Here is a 22,064-nt window from a genome sequence, read left to right as displayed (position 1 = left end):
TAGCTCTGGGCATGGTTTACTGTATTAAAAGTGCTGACAGGTTCCATTGAAGTGTAGTACCCACTTATGGGATGATAGACTGAGGCTGATGTTTGTGTCTCAAGGAAAGTTTCATTTGTTTCTGCACTAACCGTCTCTGCCTTCTTCTGTCACCGCAGTGTAATTCAATATATAATCCACCTGCCCTTTACACATCTTTTCTATAGTTACAAGAAAAAGTAAGTGTATCCTTTGGAATTAAGGCCCTTTTACATGCAACAGTTATCTCTCAAAGTTCACCTAAACAGACGAAAATCAGTGAGATGAGTGTTTATTATCGCTAGAAATGGACGTGGCGCCTGGGCATATCAGTCGTTCGGTGTGTTGCTTGCTAGCATTTACATGTAAAGATAAATGGACAACTGTTTGATAGGAGGGCGTGTGAATTAGCAAAGAAAAAAACCCATTGCTATTGTACAATTGTGGATTGGCGTTTGAAAGTAGGTGGTGTGCATAGTTTGTGTGTAACAAAGCAAGGAGCTTTGTGAATTGACATTTGGAAGAATCTCAAGGTGTCGGGTTTAGGCGTTCTCTGGATTGGCATTGTGAAAGAATCAGTAGGTGGCAGGTTTCAGTAAATAGAAAACAAGGAGTTTGGGAATTGACATTTAAAGCATTTACTATCACAAATCTTTAGTCGGAAGTAGCAACGAAACCAGCTGGAGCCCAAAGATAAATCCTCGATGTAGATGCTGTGACCTTAGCATGCAAAGTAAAGGATAGCGAATGTATTTTCAATGCTCTTAGTAGCTTCTGCGGTGTACATCGGAATGGTCGATGATTTACCAGCCAATGGTGGAGCACTAGGAGGGAATGTAAAAACAGTTGCTTTGTTGTCCCGTCAGCCAATCGCTGTGGCTTTTTGGATACAAGCAAGTATGCCCCGCCAAACAATAACCCCTCCCCACGAATCGCTGAATGGCTGAACGATTGTCATTTAAACCAAATATAAAGTGAACTGCCAAACGATGGATTTTAATGTCAACTTTAAGTCAGTAATGAACAAATAATGAACGAAAAATGCACAACTGCCCGCGTTTACACATAATGATTATCGCCCACTTTCGGTCATTTGAACGAATTTTAAGTCATAATCATTGCGTGTAAAAGGGCCTTTACCTGAATTTCTGTATTGATTAGTAATAAAATGTGTTCTGATTGTTGTCTAAGTCACAATTATAGGCAAACACAATCTAACTAATATCACACAAACAGTCATACCATTCATGTCTTTTATTGAGCACATTGAGTAAATGTTCACAGTGCAAGAAGAAAATCTAAGTGAACTCTTAAATTTGGGCAGCATGAATCTAGGTTAGATATGCCAATTTGTCCCATGGATGATTTATTCTGAAACACTTCTACGTTTCAGAAGAAACATACTTTAAAGTTTGACTCAAAGCTTAGCTGGAATAGAGTTCTAAGTCAAAGGTTGGTACGTGCCCAAGTTACAGGTTGCATGATGGCGCACAATGACAGACAGAGGCAGAGGCAGCACTATTTTTTCAAAAGCAACTTTACTGAACAATCAAATAAACATATTTATGCTCCATCAGAAGGTTCTCGTGCGTAAAAGTTACATAATAAGTTGGCATAAATTCTGTTAAATTGACAGTACTCTAGTAATGTACTGCAATTGTAAATATATTTGTCACTCAGCGTCTCTTGCCGAAATATACATCTTCTATGCATTCTTTTCCCTGACAGCAGGAAAGCACATCAATTTTCACATGACTATCTGGCTTCACTTGACTGCAGCATAACCATTACATACATCCTATTTGGTCATGGGCGTTGATCTGTCCTCCCACATGCTATGGGGTCCTTCCCCCAGTAGCCTGGTCATTGCCTCATTTTCAGCCCCTAGATCATTAGCATCATCTTCTTCCATGTACGGGTTGTCAGGGCTCATTGGCAGTCTCTCTGGGTCCAGTGGCCCTGTTACTCAGACTTTCTCCTGGCAGCTCCCCAGTAAGGGAAAACTGCATGTTGCCCTAGCCTGGAGTAGGCCTCCGCCACTTTAAGAGTCCTTGCTGGTGTCTACTGCTTGGGCTCTGCTCCACACTGTTGCTCTCTGATATCTCTCTGGATGACTATACTGCTCAGGAGCTGTGATGCAGCCCCTTTCCTTATATAGGAAGAGTCTGAGAATGTTCCTGATAATTCTGCAAGGTGTACATGGCTTATCCTCTTCACTCTCAGCCCTGCTCCCTGGCAGTGAAGTAATCCAGGTGGAGACAAAGATCATTTCAGTTCACAGCCACAAAATCACATGACCTTTCTCTATAAAGGTCTTCAAACATGCATATGTCCACCCATGTACAGACCAAACGACGTCTTCCTGCCCAGATCATGTAGACTGCCCGCCCCTTCCTATACACAGTCTTGATGTTGCTGGTGAGGAAAGTGCATAATTGCCTGCCCCTTCAACTCAAGACCCCCAAAAGCTCGGCTCAAAGTCAAACTCTTTCGAGCTTGACAAAGATCACATAGGTCGAAACGTCGCATCAGTTAATGGAGGAATAAAAAGGAAATTACAATTTTTTCACCACTCATGCTGCCACTTCTCTGGATTATTCCTTGAATTGCTATTTTGGAGGCACTGGCTCTGGCTTCCTGGTGTCTTGGCATGTATGTTTTTAACCCCAGCCATTTAGGCTAATGTGAATTGTGTGCTGCTGACTACAAGTGAAAATTGGGAGTGTTTTTTTACACGACCCACGCTTCATGCAAGAAATAAAAAAGCAACATATCTAGGGATGAGCAAGTATACGCGCTAAAGCACTACTCGCTCGAGTAATGTGCTTTAGCCAAGTATCTCCCTGCTCGTCCCTGAAGATTCGGAGGCCGGCACGGGTGACAGGTGAGTCGCAGCGGGGAGGAGTGGGCGGGAGAGAGGGAGAGAGAGATCTCTCCTCCGTTCCTCCCCGCTCTCCCTGCCCTGCGCCGGCCCCTGAATCTTCAGGGACGAGCAGGGAGATACTCGGCTAAGGCACATTACTCGAGCGAGTAGTGCTTTAGCGAGTATACTCGCTCATCCCTAAACATAACCTATTATTGCTCTGTACTTAGAGACCAAAATCAACCATTAAAGTCCATGTGATCGCGTAAAAACACAGCAAATACACAATACAAAAAAAAGGGATGTCAAGTGGACTTTCTTGCATATTTTTTGCGGCGGATAAAAGCGCAGTGAATATAGATGTGATATGGGCGTTAAAAAAAAAAAGTTCACACCCACTGAAAATGCATGCGACTCAGACATACACAGTTAAAACGGCGCGCCCTTCACATACCAAAATTGCACATGCCGGTGTGAATGAGCCCTAAGATTTGAACAAGGTTTGATGTGGGCCACCAGAGTATGAGAGGATCCTCCCGGGAGCCCAGGATCTAACATAGTAACGGGTTCCAAAGATACAGAATAAAACAATCTATATATATAAAGATGAAAGCCCTCACTGACTGACTGACTCACTGACTCACTGACTCACTGACTGACTCGCCACTAATTCTCCAACTTCCCGATGTCGTATAAACATGAAATTTGGCACGAGCATAGATTATATCCAAAATAGGAAAAATAAAGGGGTCCCAGCTCGATTATTCGCAAAAGAGTTAGCATCCAAATTTTATGTAGGGAATGTAATTCTCTCACTTCTTGATGTCATAGAAACATAAAATTTGGCACGAGCATTGATTATGTCATAAATATGAAAAGTTAATGGGTCCCAAATCGATTATTCAATTCTAAGCGAAAAGAATTAGCGTCCAAATTTTACGTATGTAATCTAATTCTCTCACTTCCCGATGTCATATAAACTTGAAATTTGGCGCAAGCATAGATTTTGTCAATAATAGGAAAAGTAAATGGTCCCAACTCGATTATTCAATTCTAGTGCAAAAGAATTAACGTCCAAATTTTACGTACGTAATCTAATTCTCTCACTTCCTGATGTCATTTTATGTAAAGGAAACGTCGCATGGTTACCTCCACGTGGTGTCTCCTGGGTAACGCAAAAAACCATGCAAAATGGTGAACATATTTTTCCTCGGTATCTCTAAAGTAACCAGGACTTCATAAGATTTTCCGTGTGAACATCAGATAAACACCAGTACCAAATTAACTCGGGCGAAGCCGGGTATATCAGCTAGTTACCTATAAAGGTAACTTTGGCACCAATCAGTTGGCACTAGCAGCTATTTTTTATAAGTTGATTAACAAAGTACCTATTAGACCTCAGTGATAATATGTCCTGCCTGTACAATGATAGCAACAAAGATTACGATTAGAGATGAGCGAACGTACTCGTCCGAGCTTGATATTCGTGCGAATATTACGGTGTTCGGGATGCTCGTTACTCGTAACGAGTACCACGCGGTGTTCCGGTTACTTTCAGTTTCCTCTCTGAGACGTTAGCGCGCTTTTCTGGCCAATTGAAAGACAGGGAAGGCATTACAACTTCCCCCTGTGACGTTCAAGCCCTATACCACCCCCCTGCTGTGAGTGGCTGGGGCAATCAGATGTCACCCGAGTATAAAAGTCGGCCCCTCCCGCGGCTCGGCTCAGATGCCGTGTGAGTTAGTGAGGGAAAGTGCTGTTCTATTGGAGTTGCTGTAGGGAGAGTGTTTGTAGTGAGTGTAGGCTTCAAGAACCCCAACGGTCCTTCTTAGGGCCACATCTACGTGTGTGCAGGCTGCTGTTAGCAGTGGAAAAATTTTATTTTTTTTTCTCAAAATCGGTAGTGCAGAGCATTGCACCCGGTATTAGGGACAGAAGTGGTGTATAGGCAGGGAGAGTGTTAGGAGTGAGTGTAGCCTTCAAGAACCTCAACGGTCCTTTCTAGGGCCAAATTTAACCGTGTGCAGTACTGTGCTGACTGCTGTTAGCAGTGTTGCATTTTTTTTTTTTTCTAAAAATCGTCTGTGCAGAGCATTGCACCCTCCATTGATACTACAGGGACAGAATTGTGTAGGCAGGGCCACAACACAGTTATTGTTCATTGAATATCCGCAGTGGGGCCCTCCCTTTGCAAAAAAGCGAATTAATTATATTTGGCCTGCCTGTGTCAGTCCTAAGGTCTCCGTGTACGTGTGTGCTGCGTGGAGAACGTACAAAAATCAAACGCAACCAGCTACGGTTTACTGCAGGCTTGCGCCATTGTCTTTCCTGACTGGCAATAACCTGCTCTGCCAGAGTTAATAACTCTGCTACACTAAAGTTGTGTGACACTTTTTCAGGGCCACACCACAGTTATTAAACGTATTGTTCATTGAATATCCGCAGTGGGGCCCTCCCTTTGCAAAAAAGCGAATTAATTATATTTGGCCTGCCTGTGTCAGTCCTAAGGTCTCCGTGTACGTGTGTGCTGCGTGGAGAACGTGCAAAAATCAAACGCAACCAGCTACGGTTTACTGCAGGCTTGCGCCATTGTCTTTCCTGACTGGCAAATACCTGCTCTGCCAGAGTTAATAACTCTGCTACACTAAAGTTGTGTGATACTTTTTCAGGGCCACACCACAGTTATTAAACGTATTGTTCATTGAATATCCGCAGTGGGGCCCTCCCTTTGCAAAAAAGCGAATTAATTATATTTGGCCTGCCTGTGTCAGTCCTAAGGGCTCTGGGTACGTGTGTGCTGCGTGGAGAACGTACAAAAATCAGACGCAACCAGCTACGGTTTACTGCAGGCTTGCGCCATTGTCTTTCCTGCCTGGGAAATCAAATCACTGGTAATACAGCATGCTGAGGGGTAGGGGTAGGCCTAGAGGATGTGGACGCGGCCGAGGACGCGGAGGGCCAAGTGAGGGTGTGGGCACAGGCCGAGCCAGTGCGGTGGCCAGGGGTAGAGGCAGGGCCAGACCGAATAATCCACCAACTGTTTCCCAAAGCGCACCCTCGCGCCATGCCACCCTGCACAGGTCAAGGTGCTCTACGGTGTGGCAGTTTTTCACAGAGACGCCTGACGACCGACGAACAGTGGTGTGCAACCTTTGTCGCGCCAAGATCAGCTGGGGAGGCACCACCAACAGCATGCGCAGGCATATGATGGCCAAGCACCCCACAAGGTGGGACGATGCCCGTTCACCGCCTCCGGTTTGCACCACTGCCTCTCCCCCAACCTGCCACTGAGATCCAACCCCCCTCTGAGGACACAGGCACTACCGTCTCCTGGCCTGCACCCACACCATCACCTCCGCTGTCCTCGGCCCCATCCAGCAATGGCTCTCAGCGCAGCGTCCAGACGTCGCTAGTGCCACAGTTTGAGCGCAAGCGCAAGTACGACGCCACACACCCGCACGCTCAAGCGTTAAACGTGCACATTGCAAAATTGATCAGCCTACAGATGTTGCCGTATAGGCTTGTGGAAACAGAGGCTTTCAAAAGCATGATGGCGGCGGCTGCCCCGCGCTACTCGGTTCCCAGTCGCCACTACTTTTCCCGATGTGCCGTCCCAGCCCTGCACGACCACGTCTCCCGCAACATTGTACGCGCCCTCACCAACGCGGTTACTGCCAAGGTCCACTTAACAACGGACACGTGGACAAGCACAGGCGGGCAGTGCCACTATATCTCCCTGACGGCACATTGGGTGAATTTAGTGGAGGCTGGGACAGAGTCAGAGCCTGGGACCGCTCACGTCCTACCCACCCCCAGAATTGCGGGCCCCAGCTCGGTGGTGGTATCTGCGGCGGTGTATGCTTCCTCCACTAAAGCACCTTCCTCCTCCTCCAACGCAACCTCTGTCTCGCAATCAAGATGTGTCAGCAGCACGTCGCCAGCAGTCGGTGTCACGCGGCGTGGCAGCACAGCGGTGGGCAAGCGTCAGCAGGCCGTGCTGAAACTACTCAGCTTAGGAGAGAAGAGGCACACGGCCCACGAACTGCTGCAGGGTCTGACAGAGCAGACCGACCGCTGGCTTGCGCCGCTGAGCCTCCAACCGGGCATGGTCGTGTGTGACAACGGCCGTAAGCTGGTGGCGGCTCTGCAGCTCGGCAGCCTCACGCACGTGCCATGCCTGGCCCATGTCTTTAATTTGGTGGTTCAGCGCTTTCTGAAAAGCTACCCCCACTTGTCATACCTGCTCGGAAAGGTGCGCCAGCTCTGCGCACATTTCCGCAAATCCCACACGCACGCTGCCACCCTGCGGACACTGCAACATAGGTTTAATCTGCCAGTGCACCGACTGCTGTGCGACGTGCCCACACAGTGGAACTCTACGCTCCACATATTGGCCAGACTCTATGAGCAGCGTAGAGCTATAGTGGAATACCAACTCCAACTTGCGCGGCGCAGTGGGAGTCAGCCTCCTCAATTATTTACAGAAGAGTGGCCCTGGTTGGCAGCCATCTGCCAGGTCCTTGGAACATTTGAGGAGTATACCCAGGTGGTGAGCGGCGATGCTGCAATCATTAGCGTCACCATTCCCCTGCTATGCATCTTGAGAAGTTCCCTGCAAAGCATAAAGGCAGACGCTTTGCGCTCGGAAACAGAGCCGGGGGAAGACAGTATGTCGCTGGATAGTCAGAGCACCCGCCTGTCTATATCTCAGCGCGTTGAGGAGGAGGAGGAGGAGCATGAGGAGGATGAGGAGGAGGGGGAAGAGACAGCTTGGCCCACTGCTGAGGGTACAGATGCTGCAGGGCTGTCATCCTTTCAGCGTGTATGGTCTGAGGAGGAGGAAGAGGAGGAGGGGGAGGATCCTGAAAGTGATCTTCCTAGTGAAGACAGCCATGTGTTGCGTACAGGTACCCTGGCACACATGGCTGACTTCATGTTAGGATGCCTTTCTCGTGACCCTCGCGTTGCACGCATTCTGGCCACTACGGATTACTGGGTGTACACACTGCTCGACCCACGGTATAAGGAGAGCCTTTGCACTCTCATTCCCGAAGAGGAAAGGGGTTCGAGAATGATGCTATACCACAGGGCGCTGGTGGACAAACTGATGGTAAACTTCCCATCCGACAGCGCTAGTGGCAAAAGGCGCAGTTCCGAGGGCCAGGTAGCAGGGGAGGCGCAGAGATCAGGCAGCATGTACAGCGCAGGCAGGGGAACATTATCCAAGGCCTTTGCCAGCATTATGGCTCCCCAGCAAGACTGTGTCACCGCTCCCCAGTCAAGGCTGAGTCGGCGGGAGCACTGTAAAAGGATGGTGAGGGAGTACATAGCCGATCGCACGACCGTCCTCCGTGACGCCTCTGCCCCCTACAACTACTGGGTGTCGAAGCTGGACACGTGGCCTGAACTCGCGCTGTATGCCCTGGAGGTGCTTGCTTGTCCTGCGGCTAGCGTCTTGTCAGAGAGTGTGTTTAGTGTGGCTGGGGGAATCATCACGGATAAGCGTACCCACCTGTCAACCGACAGTGCCGACAGGCTTACACTCATCAAGATGAACAAAGCCTGGATTTCCCCAGACTTCTCTTCTCCACCAGCGGACAGCAGCGATACGTAAGCAATACGTAGGCTGCACCCGCGGATGGAAGCTACGTTCTCTCTCACCATCCAAAATGGGGACATTTCTGCTTCATCAATCTGTGTCTAATATTCCTCCTCCTCCTCCTGCTCCTCCTCCTGAAACCTCACGTAATCACGCTGAACGGGCAATTTTTCTTAGGGCCACAAGGCTCACTCATATAATTTTTCTAAACAATTTTTATATGTTTCAATGCTCTTAAAAGCGTTGAAACTTTAACTTGAACCAATTTTTCGTTAAACTGGGCTGCCTCCAGGCCTAGTTACCACTTAAGCCACATTAACCAAAGCGATTAATGGGTTTCACCTGCCCTCTTGGTTGGCCATGGCCAATTTTTTTGATGTACATTAGTACTGTTGATACAGCAATTTTTGTGGGCCCTCGCCTACAGTGTAATCAAATGAATTTTTAGCCCACCTGCATTACAGCTGATGTTACATCCGCTGTGTTGGGCAATGCAATGGGATATTTTTGTGTATCGCCGGTGGGTTCCAGGGAGCCACCCATGCTGTAGGTGCACACGGAGTTTAACCTACATCTGTCCACTTGTAAAGAACCCCAGTCTGACTGGGGCATGCAGTGTGGGCCGAAGCCCACCTGTATTAAGCACGACATTACTACCTCAGCTGTGATGGGCAATGCAATGGGATATTTCTATGTACCGCCGGTGGCTTCCTGGCACCCACCCATGCTGTGGGTCCACAGGGAATTATAAATGCATCTGTTTCCACTTGTAAAGAACCCCAGTCTGACTGGGGCATGCAGTGTGGGCCGAAGCCCACCTGCATTAAACATGACATTACTACCTCAGCTGTGATGGGCACTGCAATGGGATATTTTTATGTACCGCCGGTGGGTTCCAGGGAGCCACCCATGCTGTCGGTCCACAGGGACTTCACAATAGGGAGTTGTACCTGCCTGTGTCTATGAATTAAAAACCGCGGTCTGACTGGGGCATGCAGACACCTTGACAGAATGAATAGTGTGTGGCACATAGGTTCCCCATTGCTATGCCCACGTGTGCAGCTCCTGATGGCGGTGGCACAGGATTCTATTTCTCATTGCTTCTGTACAGCATTGTGGGCTATCGCCCCGCCCCTTTTAAAGAGGGTCGCTGCCTAGCCGTGCCAACCCTCTGCAGTGTGTGCCTGCGGTTCCTCCTCATGGCAGACGCACTTCTAAATAGACATGAGTGTGGCGTGGCATGAGGGCAGCTGAAGGCTGCTCAGGGACACTTTGGTATGCGCTGTGGGGGGGAGGGGGGGCGGTTGGGCAGCATGTAAGCCAGGAGAAGTGGCAGTGGAGTGTCATGCAGGCAGTGATTGTGCTTTGTTGGAGGTAGTGTGGTGCTTAGCTAAGGTATGCATTGCTAATGAGGGCTTTTCAGAAGTAAAAGTTGTTGGGAGGGGGGGCCCACTCTTGCCGCTATTGTGGCTTAATAGTGGGACCTGTGAACTTGAGATGCAGCCCAACATGTAGCCCCTCGCCTGCCCTGTCCATTGCTGTGTCGTTCCCATCACTTTCTTGAATTGCCCAGATTTTCACACATGAAAACCTTAGCAAGCATCGGCGAAATACAAAAATGCTCGGGTCGCCCATTGACTTCAATGGGGTTCGTTACTCGAAACGAACCCTCGAGCATCGCGGTAATTTCGTCCCGAGTAATGAGCACCCGAGCATTTTGGTGCTCGCTCATCTCTAATTACGATGCATTTATTAGTAGAGGTCCCATATTCTGCATACATGGAGGAAACGTGTGCAGCGTATTGACCTTATTGCTTATTATTCAGTTTAGTCTTTGAAAAACTTTTTTTCTGTTGTCATTTTAATAAAATAACAGGCAATGAATTTAGTGCACATGGTGAAAAAGCTTCCCTGTGATTATGTGCTTAGCTCAAATGTATTCAGTTTAAATGAGCTTTAGAAACTTTTCCATATATATTAGAAAAAGTAACTCAAAGAGCATTATAGAAAGCATTTTTCCTTTTAGCGGGCCATTACTAAAAATGTATTTAATTTTATGAATATATCAGCTAAATATAATATATTACTCAACAAAATATGCATTTAAAGGAGAACTATCTGTACATCTATCTGCAGACGTATCAGAGAAGAGCTGTTTTGTCTGTGTCCCCATGACAATACTTCTTGCTCTAGATTCAGATTACTCAGTGCTATCATAGACACAATGGGCTTCATAGAACCCAAATAGTACCCAGCTTTTATTTTTCCAGTCGAAGCAAAGCTAGGTTCATACTTGTTTGATTGAAAGTAAGGCATATACGCCAGGAAAATTAGACATCTGATTGGCCCAAAGACTTTCATTTCAAGTGCCTTTTGGGAAGATAATTATATTTTTGTATGCCATTGCCTAAACTGTATTGAAAGGTGGAGTTGACTCTGCTTTTTCAATACAAATATACATGGGAACAAAATATGTTTGGAATTCCAATGGTTGTTAAGATGCCTTAGACAACATAATTGTCATGCTACAGGAATCTCAATCTCTTAAAGGGGTTTTCCAACATCAAAAAATATTTTTTTAAATAGCTGAGAGTGGTATAAAATAAAAAAAGAAGTCATACTGACCTTATAGATCCTCTACCAAACAAGTTCTAACTCCTTCTGGTTAACTGTCATGTGGGTTCGACTCCCTTCGGTCCACCGCCAGTCTCAGTGCTCCAGTATAGCAGCTCAGACTCTATCTAAAGTTGTAACCAGTGCAGCCAATCATTTGTTGCAGTGCCTCAGTGTTGCAGTCAGTGACTGGCTGCAGCAGTTACTTAGTTATAAGGAATTTGATCAGCTTTAGGGGAGTACAGAAAATGGCAGAGAACTGGAAAACATTGGAAGAACCGCTATTTTGCAAAATACTTTTTACCACTGGCCAACCGTTTAATGCTTTTTAATAGAAATGTTTCTCAAAAATGAGTTGATCACAGTGCTTCCCTCTACTGTAGCCCTCTAGTGATCAGTTGTGATCTGCTGGAGAATACAACAGTAATTGTTCAATTTGCCTGCAGCGCCTCCTCAGGGAAAATCAAGCATTACATAGAGCCCATTAAAAATCAGTGGGTTGACTTATAATACATGGATAATTTGATAATGACCTAGTTGATGAACATCTGGAGTGATGGACCTATTAAAGGGGTGGTGCCAAGAGGGAAATCCTCTATTTATATGCCCTATTAGAGCATGCCATAAAAGAGGGTACCTTGCTTAGGACCCTCCTCTATGACCTAGGACAGAAAGCTACTCAGAATAAGCTGCTCCTATCCTTGTGGATCTTTTGCCAATTTGGTATTACAGGACGGCCATCCATGTGAATGGCCATTAATACTAAATTTTCCTTGCAGTGACTGCAAAATCAGCTGATTGCCAGAGGTGCCAAGAATAGAACCCAGGGCAATCAGCTGTTCACTCTGTGCCCTGCATTCTGGAGGGGGGAGGGGGTTGTGCATAGCTTTTCCAAACCAGACAAGGGAATCCTCAGAATAGATCATCAGTAGTTGATCGGCTGTTTCGGATCTCGTCCAGTCAGCTGATTGGACGCCCACTGTCAGAGCCGCAGTACAAGTGGTCGTAACAGAAGCCGTTGGCTCTCACCCCTGTGTAGTGGCCAGTGCTTGTAATTGCACAAGTAGCTTTCATTGATTTTAATGAAAGCTGCACCTGCAGTTACAAGCACTGGCCACTATACCGGGGTTGAAGTAGCCGCACTGTCAAGGTTATGGTGCTGACAACATTCACCTGATCAACCCTAGTCCAAAGCAATGGACTCCAGCCGATCAACTACTGATGACCTATCCTGAAGATAGGTCATCAACAGTATTTTCCTGGAAAACCCCTTTAAAATATCTTGCTTGTGCCTAAAATAAAAAGTCATTGCTTTTAAAGGTCACCTGATACGGCCGGTGGAATATTTTTCAAGGCAGTAGCCCGTTTACTGAAATACGGCTTGCTATACTTTGGCTCATGACTGTAATCTTGGTAAGGTTAAGTGGCCTGAAAAGCTTTAAAGAGCGATACAAAGATCAATTGTGAAACGTTCTGAGCACCACATAAAATATCCGTGGCACAGCCAAGGCATTATTGACGAAAATTCTGCAAACGCGCCAGCGAATCACAAAAAAACGGTCACCTTTTCACGGCTCAATTCCCTTAGCCCAACACAATAAAGAAAGAGACATCGGCCTAACATTCCTATTGATACTTTAGCTTGAAATATCTTTAAGCACAAAGTCTAGCGCCGAGAGCCTGAAGTCAAGCTGTCGGGGGTTATTTTGCCTTCATATTGAACAATAGTCGCTGCTCATATGAAGTCGTTCAAAACAGATTTATCCATAGCCGCATTTCAGTGTTTGAACTTTCTGCAAGAAAAGGTCTTGTTTTCCCCGATTGCTCCAGAGATTACCAGAGGAATGTGTGCACTTAATGAAATAGGGGGGGATCGGGCTCTTTAAATCGTCTCATTTTTCCTGAAATAAAGGTCTTTTGTGTTTTTGTTTTCCGCTGTCCATCGCTCTGACACTTCTAAAAAGAAAAATTAGTAGCTTAGGAAGTAAAAGAAAGCCCTTACAGAAAAACCTGTTCTTTGTCCAAAGGATTACAAATCAATAAAGTGCATTAGAAGTGAATATCTGTCTTTCCTGCGAGATGTCGGAATTGAGGCTTGTAAAGCAGATGGCAGGATTGTTTTGTCAGAATTTATTATGTTGATGGCACTTTTATTTTTCTTGCAGACCCCCTGCTTGAGTAAGATGGTGACAGACGGTGTGCATACATGCATCTACATTGTACATATGATTACTATTGCATCAATGTTCAACAACTGAATTAAAGGAGAACCCAAGAGCAGAAAAATAGAGAGTGTAACTATGAGGTTGTAAATCGTCCTTCTAAGGAGCTGTCCATCGTTGTAACGTTATGTCATTTATAGATGCAACATTTTGGGCTGTTTTATTTTATAATACAACTTTAATCCTCTCCAATCCACTGTCTGACCTCTGAAGACATTATAATTTAAGCCTGTACAGCTCCGATGTTGGAAGACGTCCATCGGGGTTCTCTTACTGTATATTGCCAGCCTATCTGCTGTTGGAGCCTATCCAATGTGTCACCTCATGCAGTACTAGCTTTAGCCAGCAGATAGCGCTGTTGTACAATGGCAGAAAAAGAGTAAGTTCTCTAGGAAAACCAGGATACCAATTGGATTGGAAAGGGTTAAAGTGGTCAAAACTTAGTTTTTCAGATCTAGAGTTATGGTGGAGGGGGTATATTACTAGTAGATGATCCTCTTGCTTGTACCTCCGTTCCACCATTTTCAAGTGACCAAGATGTCTGCTACCAATTTTTAACTACACTATGCACTGCTCTGTGATTGGCCAGTGCTCATCATGTGAGTAGTGTTGACCAATCACAGAGCATGTATAGTGCATTGATAGTGTTAACACTTCCAATGCACTATGCATTAAGATGAAGGCGGTCTACAGGTAATATAACCCTCCACCATCCCAGGACAGAATTTTTTCCTGAAACCAGAGGATCACTTTAAATGATGAAATTCTAACTACCTGTAACCACCACTAGAGGGTTCTATATTTGCAGTGTTCTATTATTGTGTTGAATGCATTGAAGAAGTATTCTGGGTTCTTTTAAGAAATCCATCACAGTATCATGGACCTCTGCTGTGAAGAATCCAGTTGTGTAGCTCATCTCTTCCAGGTTGTGTATTCTGCACTTTTCTTTTGGCCTAAAGGTCACATGACTAGCATTCTGTATCTGTTTTGTGTCCTGCAGTTAATAGTGCAGATATAAGGTGACTGTCCAGAGATTGGAGAGGCAGGAAGATCATTTGCATATTCCCTGTACATGCTGGGAAGAGCAAAGAATCACTGTAAGCGGGAAGATTGCTGCAATTAGCCGGGTCTAGCTGCTCGGAGGACATCACCAGACCAGAGATTGGAGCTGCAGGAGGATCATTTGCATATTCTCTGTGCATTCTGGGAAGAGCAAAGAATCACTGTAAGCTAGAAGATTGCCAGGATTAGCCGTGTCTAGCTGCTCGGAGGACATTGTCAGACTTAGTAGTATTTTATAGGTTATGTTTGTAGAAATATATATCACGTTGTGATGCCACCATTCCCACACCGCTATTCTATACAGGGGAGTAATAAACACAGAGGCTTCTGTATCATACCTTGCATAAACTTTGCATACAGGTAAGTACAGGGGGATTCACGGCAGTAGTTACAGGCAAAAGGTCAAAGGTTGGGAGGAAAAACACACAGGAGCAATACGGCCCTATAGTCCACGGTATCTATATGTCACCGGTCCTGGACGTTGAGTATACTCCGGAGGAGGTAAAACGTAAGGGCCTCTCTACATACTCTCTGACAGGCAATTACTGAAGAAAAGGCTTAGCCTAAATACACCCTGCACATCATCTGCGTGAGTGTCACAATCCTGTACCTCTGTGTGGTGATCCTAATGGCAGACAGCCACACAGGAAAAAATTAATGCCTGTAGTGTGAATGGGTACATAGTATGGTGGATTTCTCTATGTAGAATTATTTGGGGGTTGCTCTCACTCTGGTGGATTTAGTGACTCACTTGTTTTCTCATGTGTTTCCCATGCAGTAGAGATGTCTCTCCTTCTCCACCATATAAGACCCAAGGAAACCAAAAATGTGTCCCTGCGCCCCTGCGGTTTCTCCAGCTGATCAGAGAAGAAGAAAGATCCTCAGCTCCTCCAAAGGGAGCCTATCCTTCTTCTCCATTTTCAATGCAGGGAAGCTAAAGGTGCTTCCCTGCATCACTGTGGGTCCTCCAACAGCATGGGTAGATGGTAGACCATCAACAACCTTTCCTGCTCTCAGACACTCACTTTTATAACCTCACTTGTACCACATGACACAGTAGGAAAGATACATTCAGCAGCAGAGCTGACAGGCAATGATTTTAGGGGAGTTAACCCTTCAGATGCCGCAGCTGTGCAACATACATACAGAAAATTAACAGAACAGTTTTGCACAGTGCATCCACATAAGACAATACATGTATGACATTTATGGAGGGGACCAGGATGACGTTCTGGGACCCTACACTATCACTGTGTGACGTCTGCAAAAGAGTGGGGCAGTACTACTATGTAGGGCCATAGAAGAGGGCAATATTACTATGGACCATAAAGGGAGGTACTATTACTATGTTGAGCCACAGAGTAAGCACTGTTACAGTGTAGGATTAGCAAAAAAAAGGGGACTATTACTGTGGGGACACCAAGAGGAGGAAGTACTATTACTTTGCAGGGTACTGAGAACAGTGGGGTGTGGCAAAATGGTGAGATTATGGAAATATGAGTTGTGGCTAGAAAAAGTATTCAGGATGGTCTGGACCCAGATGAAAAAATGAAAGCAGGCAACTTCAATTAGAGAAGATGTCACTTGTGATCATTGGAGGTATACGAAGAGTAATCCTTATTACTGCATAGAGCTACTATCTGACTATTAGTGATCTAATTATTTAGACTTATACTAAAGTTGAGAAGCTGTAGATGTGTCCAGAGTTTTGTTTTATAGTGTGAATGTGTAGGTGTGCATACGGGCCCTTTGAGGTCTGTGTCCACCTGCTCTATTGAATGCATAGCCTGTAGAGATGAGCGAACGTACTCGGTAAGGTCGATTTCGCAATCGAGCACCGCGATTTTCGAGTACTTCACTACTCGGGTGAAAAGATTCGGGGGGCGCCGTGGGTGAGCGGGGGGATGCAGAGGGGAGTGGGGGGGAGAGGGAGAGAGAGAGAGCTCCTCCCTGTTCTGCGCTGCTACCCGACGCTCCACCACGCCACGCCACGCCCCCCGGCGACCCCCAAATCTTTTCACCCGAGTAGTAAAGTACTCGAAAATTGCGGTGCTCGATTGCGAAATCGCCCTTACCGAGTACGTTCGCTCATCTCTAATAGCCTTGCATCCACCCTTGGTCATTGCAGGGAATCTGAGAGCCCCCCTGAAATAATTGCATCCAAGTTACCCAATGATGACCTCACACCATTACAAGTGTCACATTTCTAGTTTTAAAAAAATTGTAGGGAAAAAAAAAGTCAAAAATCTTAATTTTTTTCATGAGACAATTGTGTTTTCCATTCTTCTCCTAATGATACAATTATGGAAGATGCAAGGGCTTATTGTCGTTTTCAATTACAGTTCTGTAATGTATGAGCCTCCTCCTACCAGTTCATCAATTCACTGTCAGACTAATGAAATCATAACTCCTACAATTACCATCCTGATAGATGGAGAACAGCGCTGCCTTATGAGGTCAATGCTGTTGTCATCTCTTTTCCATTTCTGAAATTATCTGCTAATTAACAAGATTATATGTGAAGGTATCCAGTATACGAACAAGTCTTATTTTTGTATAAAGTTACTATGCGGTTGCTAAGTAATGTTTGATCTTGAGACGTAGGACAGCCGCTTCTTACTGTGTATAGCAATGGACCATGGTTTGCGCTCACAGTGTTGAGGTGTGAGGTCATAACCATTATGATATTCAGATTTTTTATGAAAACTCATATACTGGCAAAAGCTGAGATTATATGCAAATGTAACAGAGTAGATTTAGCCCAATTCACTATGGAACCGCTGTGTGTTCAAGAGCTTAACACGTATTATAAGTAGAGATGAGCGAGTATACTCGCTAAGGCACATTACTCGAGCGAGTAGTGCCTTAGCCGAGTATCTCCCCGCTCGTCTCTAAAGATTCGGGGACCAGTGCGGGTGACAGGTGAGTTGCGGCGGGGAGCGGGCAGGAGAGAGGGAGAGAGAGATCTCCCCTCTGTTCCTCCCCACTCTCCCCCGCCGCTCCCCGCCCCCCGCCGGCCCCCGAATCTTTAGAGACGAGCGGGGAGATACTCAGCTAAGGCACTACTCGCTCGAGTAATGTGCCTTAGCGAGTATACTGACTCTAATTATAAGGGCAAGATAGAAAAGCTAGGAATAGGGCTCAACTGCATTATCAGTTTAGGGCAAGTAAAGTTTATGATCAATTTGGTCCCCACTCTACCCCAACTGGAGTGCCTAGGGCCTATCAGTAAAATTCAATCTGGGGGTCTACTGTACAGTAAAGGCAGGTGGGGCGTAAGATGAGAGGGAAGTGGACGACCTCCCAATGCGCTTAGATATTGTTTCAACCAGCCTATGCGTCTATATGAATACATAAACTAGCAACTTTATTATATGGCTGTATGGATTGGCTAATATGCTACCTATCTGTATGTACTGCAGCGAGTAACTGTGCCGAATGCTGCTCACGTGGGTTTGAGTGGCTGAAGGGCCATGATTCAAAATCCCTCCTCAACCTCATGCAAATCTTATTTACAATGAGATGTCTAGAAGGGCTCAGTCAGACGGGCATTTTTATGTGCGTATGTTACCTGCGTTTGTGATTCGCATGTATTAAAAAGCAATGCTTTTCAATGGCAGCAGCCATATGCCCGATATTTACCTGCGCACAAAAATGTGCAGCGGTAAATACATGGCAGCGGATTTTAAAATGCAGATAACTGCGGCATCCGTCCTTTTTGGATGTGAAACCCCTGGATGCTGTCACGTCTAGGGGTTTCACCTTGTGCTCAATGGGGCCGGCGACAGCAGCGCCGACTCCATTGAGAACATATAGTGAAGATCGCGATCCTCTGGCACAGCTGTGACAGCTGTGGCACATGAGCGCAATATTCTCCCATTGAATTCAATGGAGCTGGCTCTACAGCCGGCTCCATTGGAAGCAATGGGCTGCCAGCAAGCCTTGCAGTGATTTTCGGGGAAGGGCTTTAAATATAAGCCCTTCCCTAAAAAATCATCCCTAAAATCTGTAAAAAATAAAAAAATATATATACTCACCTCTCTGCAGCTGCCGGGGCTCAGCCGCGTCTAGCCGGATCTTCTCCTGCACTGCTCTGAAGTGCTTTCAGCAGGCAGGAATTTAAAATCCCCACCTGCTGAAAGGGCTGCCTCTGATTGGCTGAGCACTGTGACGAATTAGAGGCAGCACTCAGCTATTGAATGGGAGCTGAGATGGTTGCATTTGCCATCGGCACCCGCACATGCGATATGTAGTAATACTCGCCTATTGAAAAGAATAAACTTCTGCAACTTCGCTCAGTTGTGTGGATATGAATTGTGATTTCCCCAAACAGAATAAAAATCACATTTTCTTTTTTTGCGCGGATTTCGCACAGACGGCCTCAATAGATGTCTATGAATGCAAGTGATCCGCGCTCATATGCAATTAACATTGCGGATGAGGGGTGGAAACGCTTGCAACTTCAAAGGAAAACAGATAGAAAAGCCGGAAAGGGGAGGAGAGATCTTTCTTACACACAGATGATACGCCGTGCATTGTATATATCTGTGCGGGGAAAATGATTGCATTCGCTATCTTCCGTGATCATTTGCAATTACTTTCCGCGATGTATTGCAGGTCTTCCGCTTGCGAAATCCAACTTGTTTGTTTGCAGGCGGCCTTAACCCTTTGCAATCCAAATTTGGATTCAGGGTTTCCTAGGGGGGTTTCTCTTTCTGCCATTATACGATGGCGCCATCTGCTGACTAGAGTGAGTAATGCAGTATGTGAGATGGTGGAGAGGCTCCCGACAACAGAGCGGCCAGTAATCTACAGTAAGAATACCCTGCCGGACGTCTTCCGACATCGGAGCTGTACAGCCATCAATCAGAATGTCTTTAGACGTCAGACAGTGGATTGGAAAGGGTTAATGTGCTCATGTAAAAGACAAGAATGGCACAACTGTTTGTTATTCGTTATGGCTCGTACCGACTGGCGATAGACATTCCTGCGATGCGAGAATGAGTGAAAATGCATGATTATGAAACCAATGATTTTCAGTGGTTTCATTCATATTTGCAATGTCTCCACTGGAAAAATCTGCAGTATCGCCCATTTTTTTTAATGAGGCAGCATTCAGTTGTCATTCAATGATGGCTGAGCGCTGCCTCTGATTGGTCACAGCACTCAGCCAATCATAGGCAGCGCTTTCTGGAGGTAGGGATTTTTTAATTCCTGGCCACCAGAAGACAGCTAAAGACTGACAGTGACATAGAGAAGAGCCGGACAGCTCTTCTAAGTGAGTTAATTTTTTTTTTTTTACACCTAGGGATGATTTTCGGGGTAGGGCTTATTTCAAGCGCTTCCCCCTGAAAATCATTGCTGTGGCAGGGAATTCCTTCATCCCTGTAGTCACTGTGGGGATGAAGGCATCCCCTGCCATAGCTGTTACAGCTGTGTCAATGTACCCCCCCATGTTTTCAATTGGGCCGACGCTGCTGCCGCCGCCGGCCCCATTGAAAACAATGAGTGATGGCTGAGATTTTTCTTAGCACTGCGACCTTTCAGTGAAGACATCGCAAATGAGAATGAAACCATTGAAAATCATTGGTTTCATAACCATGCGTTTTCACTCACTCTCGCATTGCAGGAAAGTCTATCGCCAGTGTGGAAGGGCCCTTAGATTGTGTTTGTCAATAAATGTGACATAGATAGATAACAATCAGACCCCATTGATTAGAAATCAATGCAGAAATCCAGGTGATTCAAAACGGTTCATTTACTTTTTCATTGCAATTGCACGTCCTTGAATCTATTTCTCACTTCATATTCTGTCATTACAATTTCAAGCAAGATATATCAGAAACACAGGCACATTTAACATTTACATTATATTCCATTGTCATTCCTGCCTTACTTCAATTAGGTGTGCATATTTAGAGGAGAAAAGAGGAGATGCCCTTTGCGTGTCTCTAAGGAGAATACATCTGTCTGACTCATTTACTCCTATGATTTCAGAAGAACCTAATTATGGTTAAGCAGGTTCCTAACAACATAATGGCCTGTTCGGAGAATGACCTTCTGTTTTGTTCATAGTCTAACATGTACTCCGGTATGAGGTTTACTGTATCATTGTGCTATTGGAAAACTGGAAGCCAGACAAGAGTAAATGTATTCTATGTACAGCAACTCTGGATAATAAAATTAGGTTTTCTTTCTTCTGACTATATTTTTTAACGTGATTACAGACAGCAAGTATTTTGGCCAGCACATTAATGCAGTATTGGGATTTGAAGAAAACCATTTGACATCTACAAATATTTTAATGGCAAGTATATTGTCTTTTCATGTTATACGTAAATGTCAAAAAAATGCAATAAAATCATACAAAGCATATAAAAAGTAAAGAAGAGTGAGCATAGAGAGAGAGTTATCACCAACTAAGACTGAGGATGGCTAATGTGTTACTTAAATGAGATATTCCACTTAAAACAATCTTCCAGAATTGTCACTGAGACATATGGCAGTCCATACCGTAAGAGAAATCTTATATTTGGACCTCCGATCTTTTTGTTCTTTGGGGGGAGGGGGGGGGGGTGGTAAGCCAATGCCAGAGATGTATGGCAGCAGCTCATTCCCTTTCCTCATTTAAGATACATGCACATGTGTATCGATGGAAATACTATAGCTGTTGGCTAAATGAACATTTGACTGACAGCTATTGACGGTGCATGGGCACTTTTTGGGCTCATTCACAAGGTGGCAGCGTATCGTGTTCCTGCATTTTGGGTCTGCAAATAGACTTCTATGGGGTCCTTGGAGTGAAAATAAGCAGGAAAACAAAGCAGACCCAATGTTTTTCCATGCACGAGAAATGAGAACACAAAATACGGAAATGACAACGAACCCATTGAAATCAATAGGTTCTATTCTATGCGTATTGCGCAGGCAAATTTTACGCACGTTAATATAGCCATCTGAAGGAGCCTTAATGCCTCCTTCACACAGGTGACATGGCATCGCTGCGAGAAAATCGCAGCAATATTGCATTGCTGGTCTGTGTGATATCACTGCGTCACTGGCCTTCTTTATCTTTTCTGGCCGGAGATTGAAAAATCCCTGAGAGAGAGAGAGAGACTCGGGACCCGGTGTCCCACATACAAAAATGCTCGAGTCTCCCATTGTTGTCAATGGGGTTCATTCGTCAAGTAAAGCTCTCGAATTTGACGAAAAGCTTGGCTTGAATAATGCGGACCCGAGCATTTGGGTGCTCGCTCATCTCTATTTAATACATTTGTAGTGTAACGTTCAATACACCCCAAGGAGGATCAGTTGTATATCTTAGCAAATTGGTCTCTTTGTTTGGGATTTAGTTGTTGAAACTCATGTACCCAGTTGTGGCTGAATCTCATGATTGTATCAGAACCTTGGATCGATGGAGGATCCTTCTGTCTTCCCGTGGGTCAATCCAACTCCACCAATACTACAGTATATCTGTGTTATGACTTTAACGGTCTTTGATAGAAATGTCACTGTAACTTGAGTACTGGCCCAGAAATACAAGAATATCGGCACTTCATTCCATACTGTGAAATAAGCTCCATATCACTGGTTTCAATCAAAAGCTCCTACTAGGTAGAAAAAGTGTAGTTATATATCATAACATTAACCGAGTATTATTAACCAAAAATTTTATTTTTTCATCAAA

This window comes from Eleutherodactylus coqui, chromosome 8 (genome assembly GCF_035609145.1).
Source record: "Eleutherodactylus coqui strain aEleCoq1 chromosome 8, aEleCoq1.hap1, whole genome shotgun sequence".
NCBI classification, from domain to species: domain Eukaryota; kingdom Metazoa; phylum Chordata; class Amphibia; order Anura; family Eleutherodactylidae; genus Eleutherodactylus; species Eleutherodactylus coqui.
Note: the sequence above shows the minus strand (reverse complement) of the source record.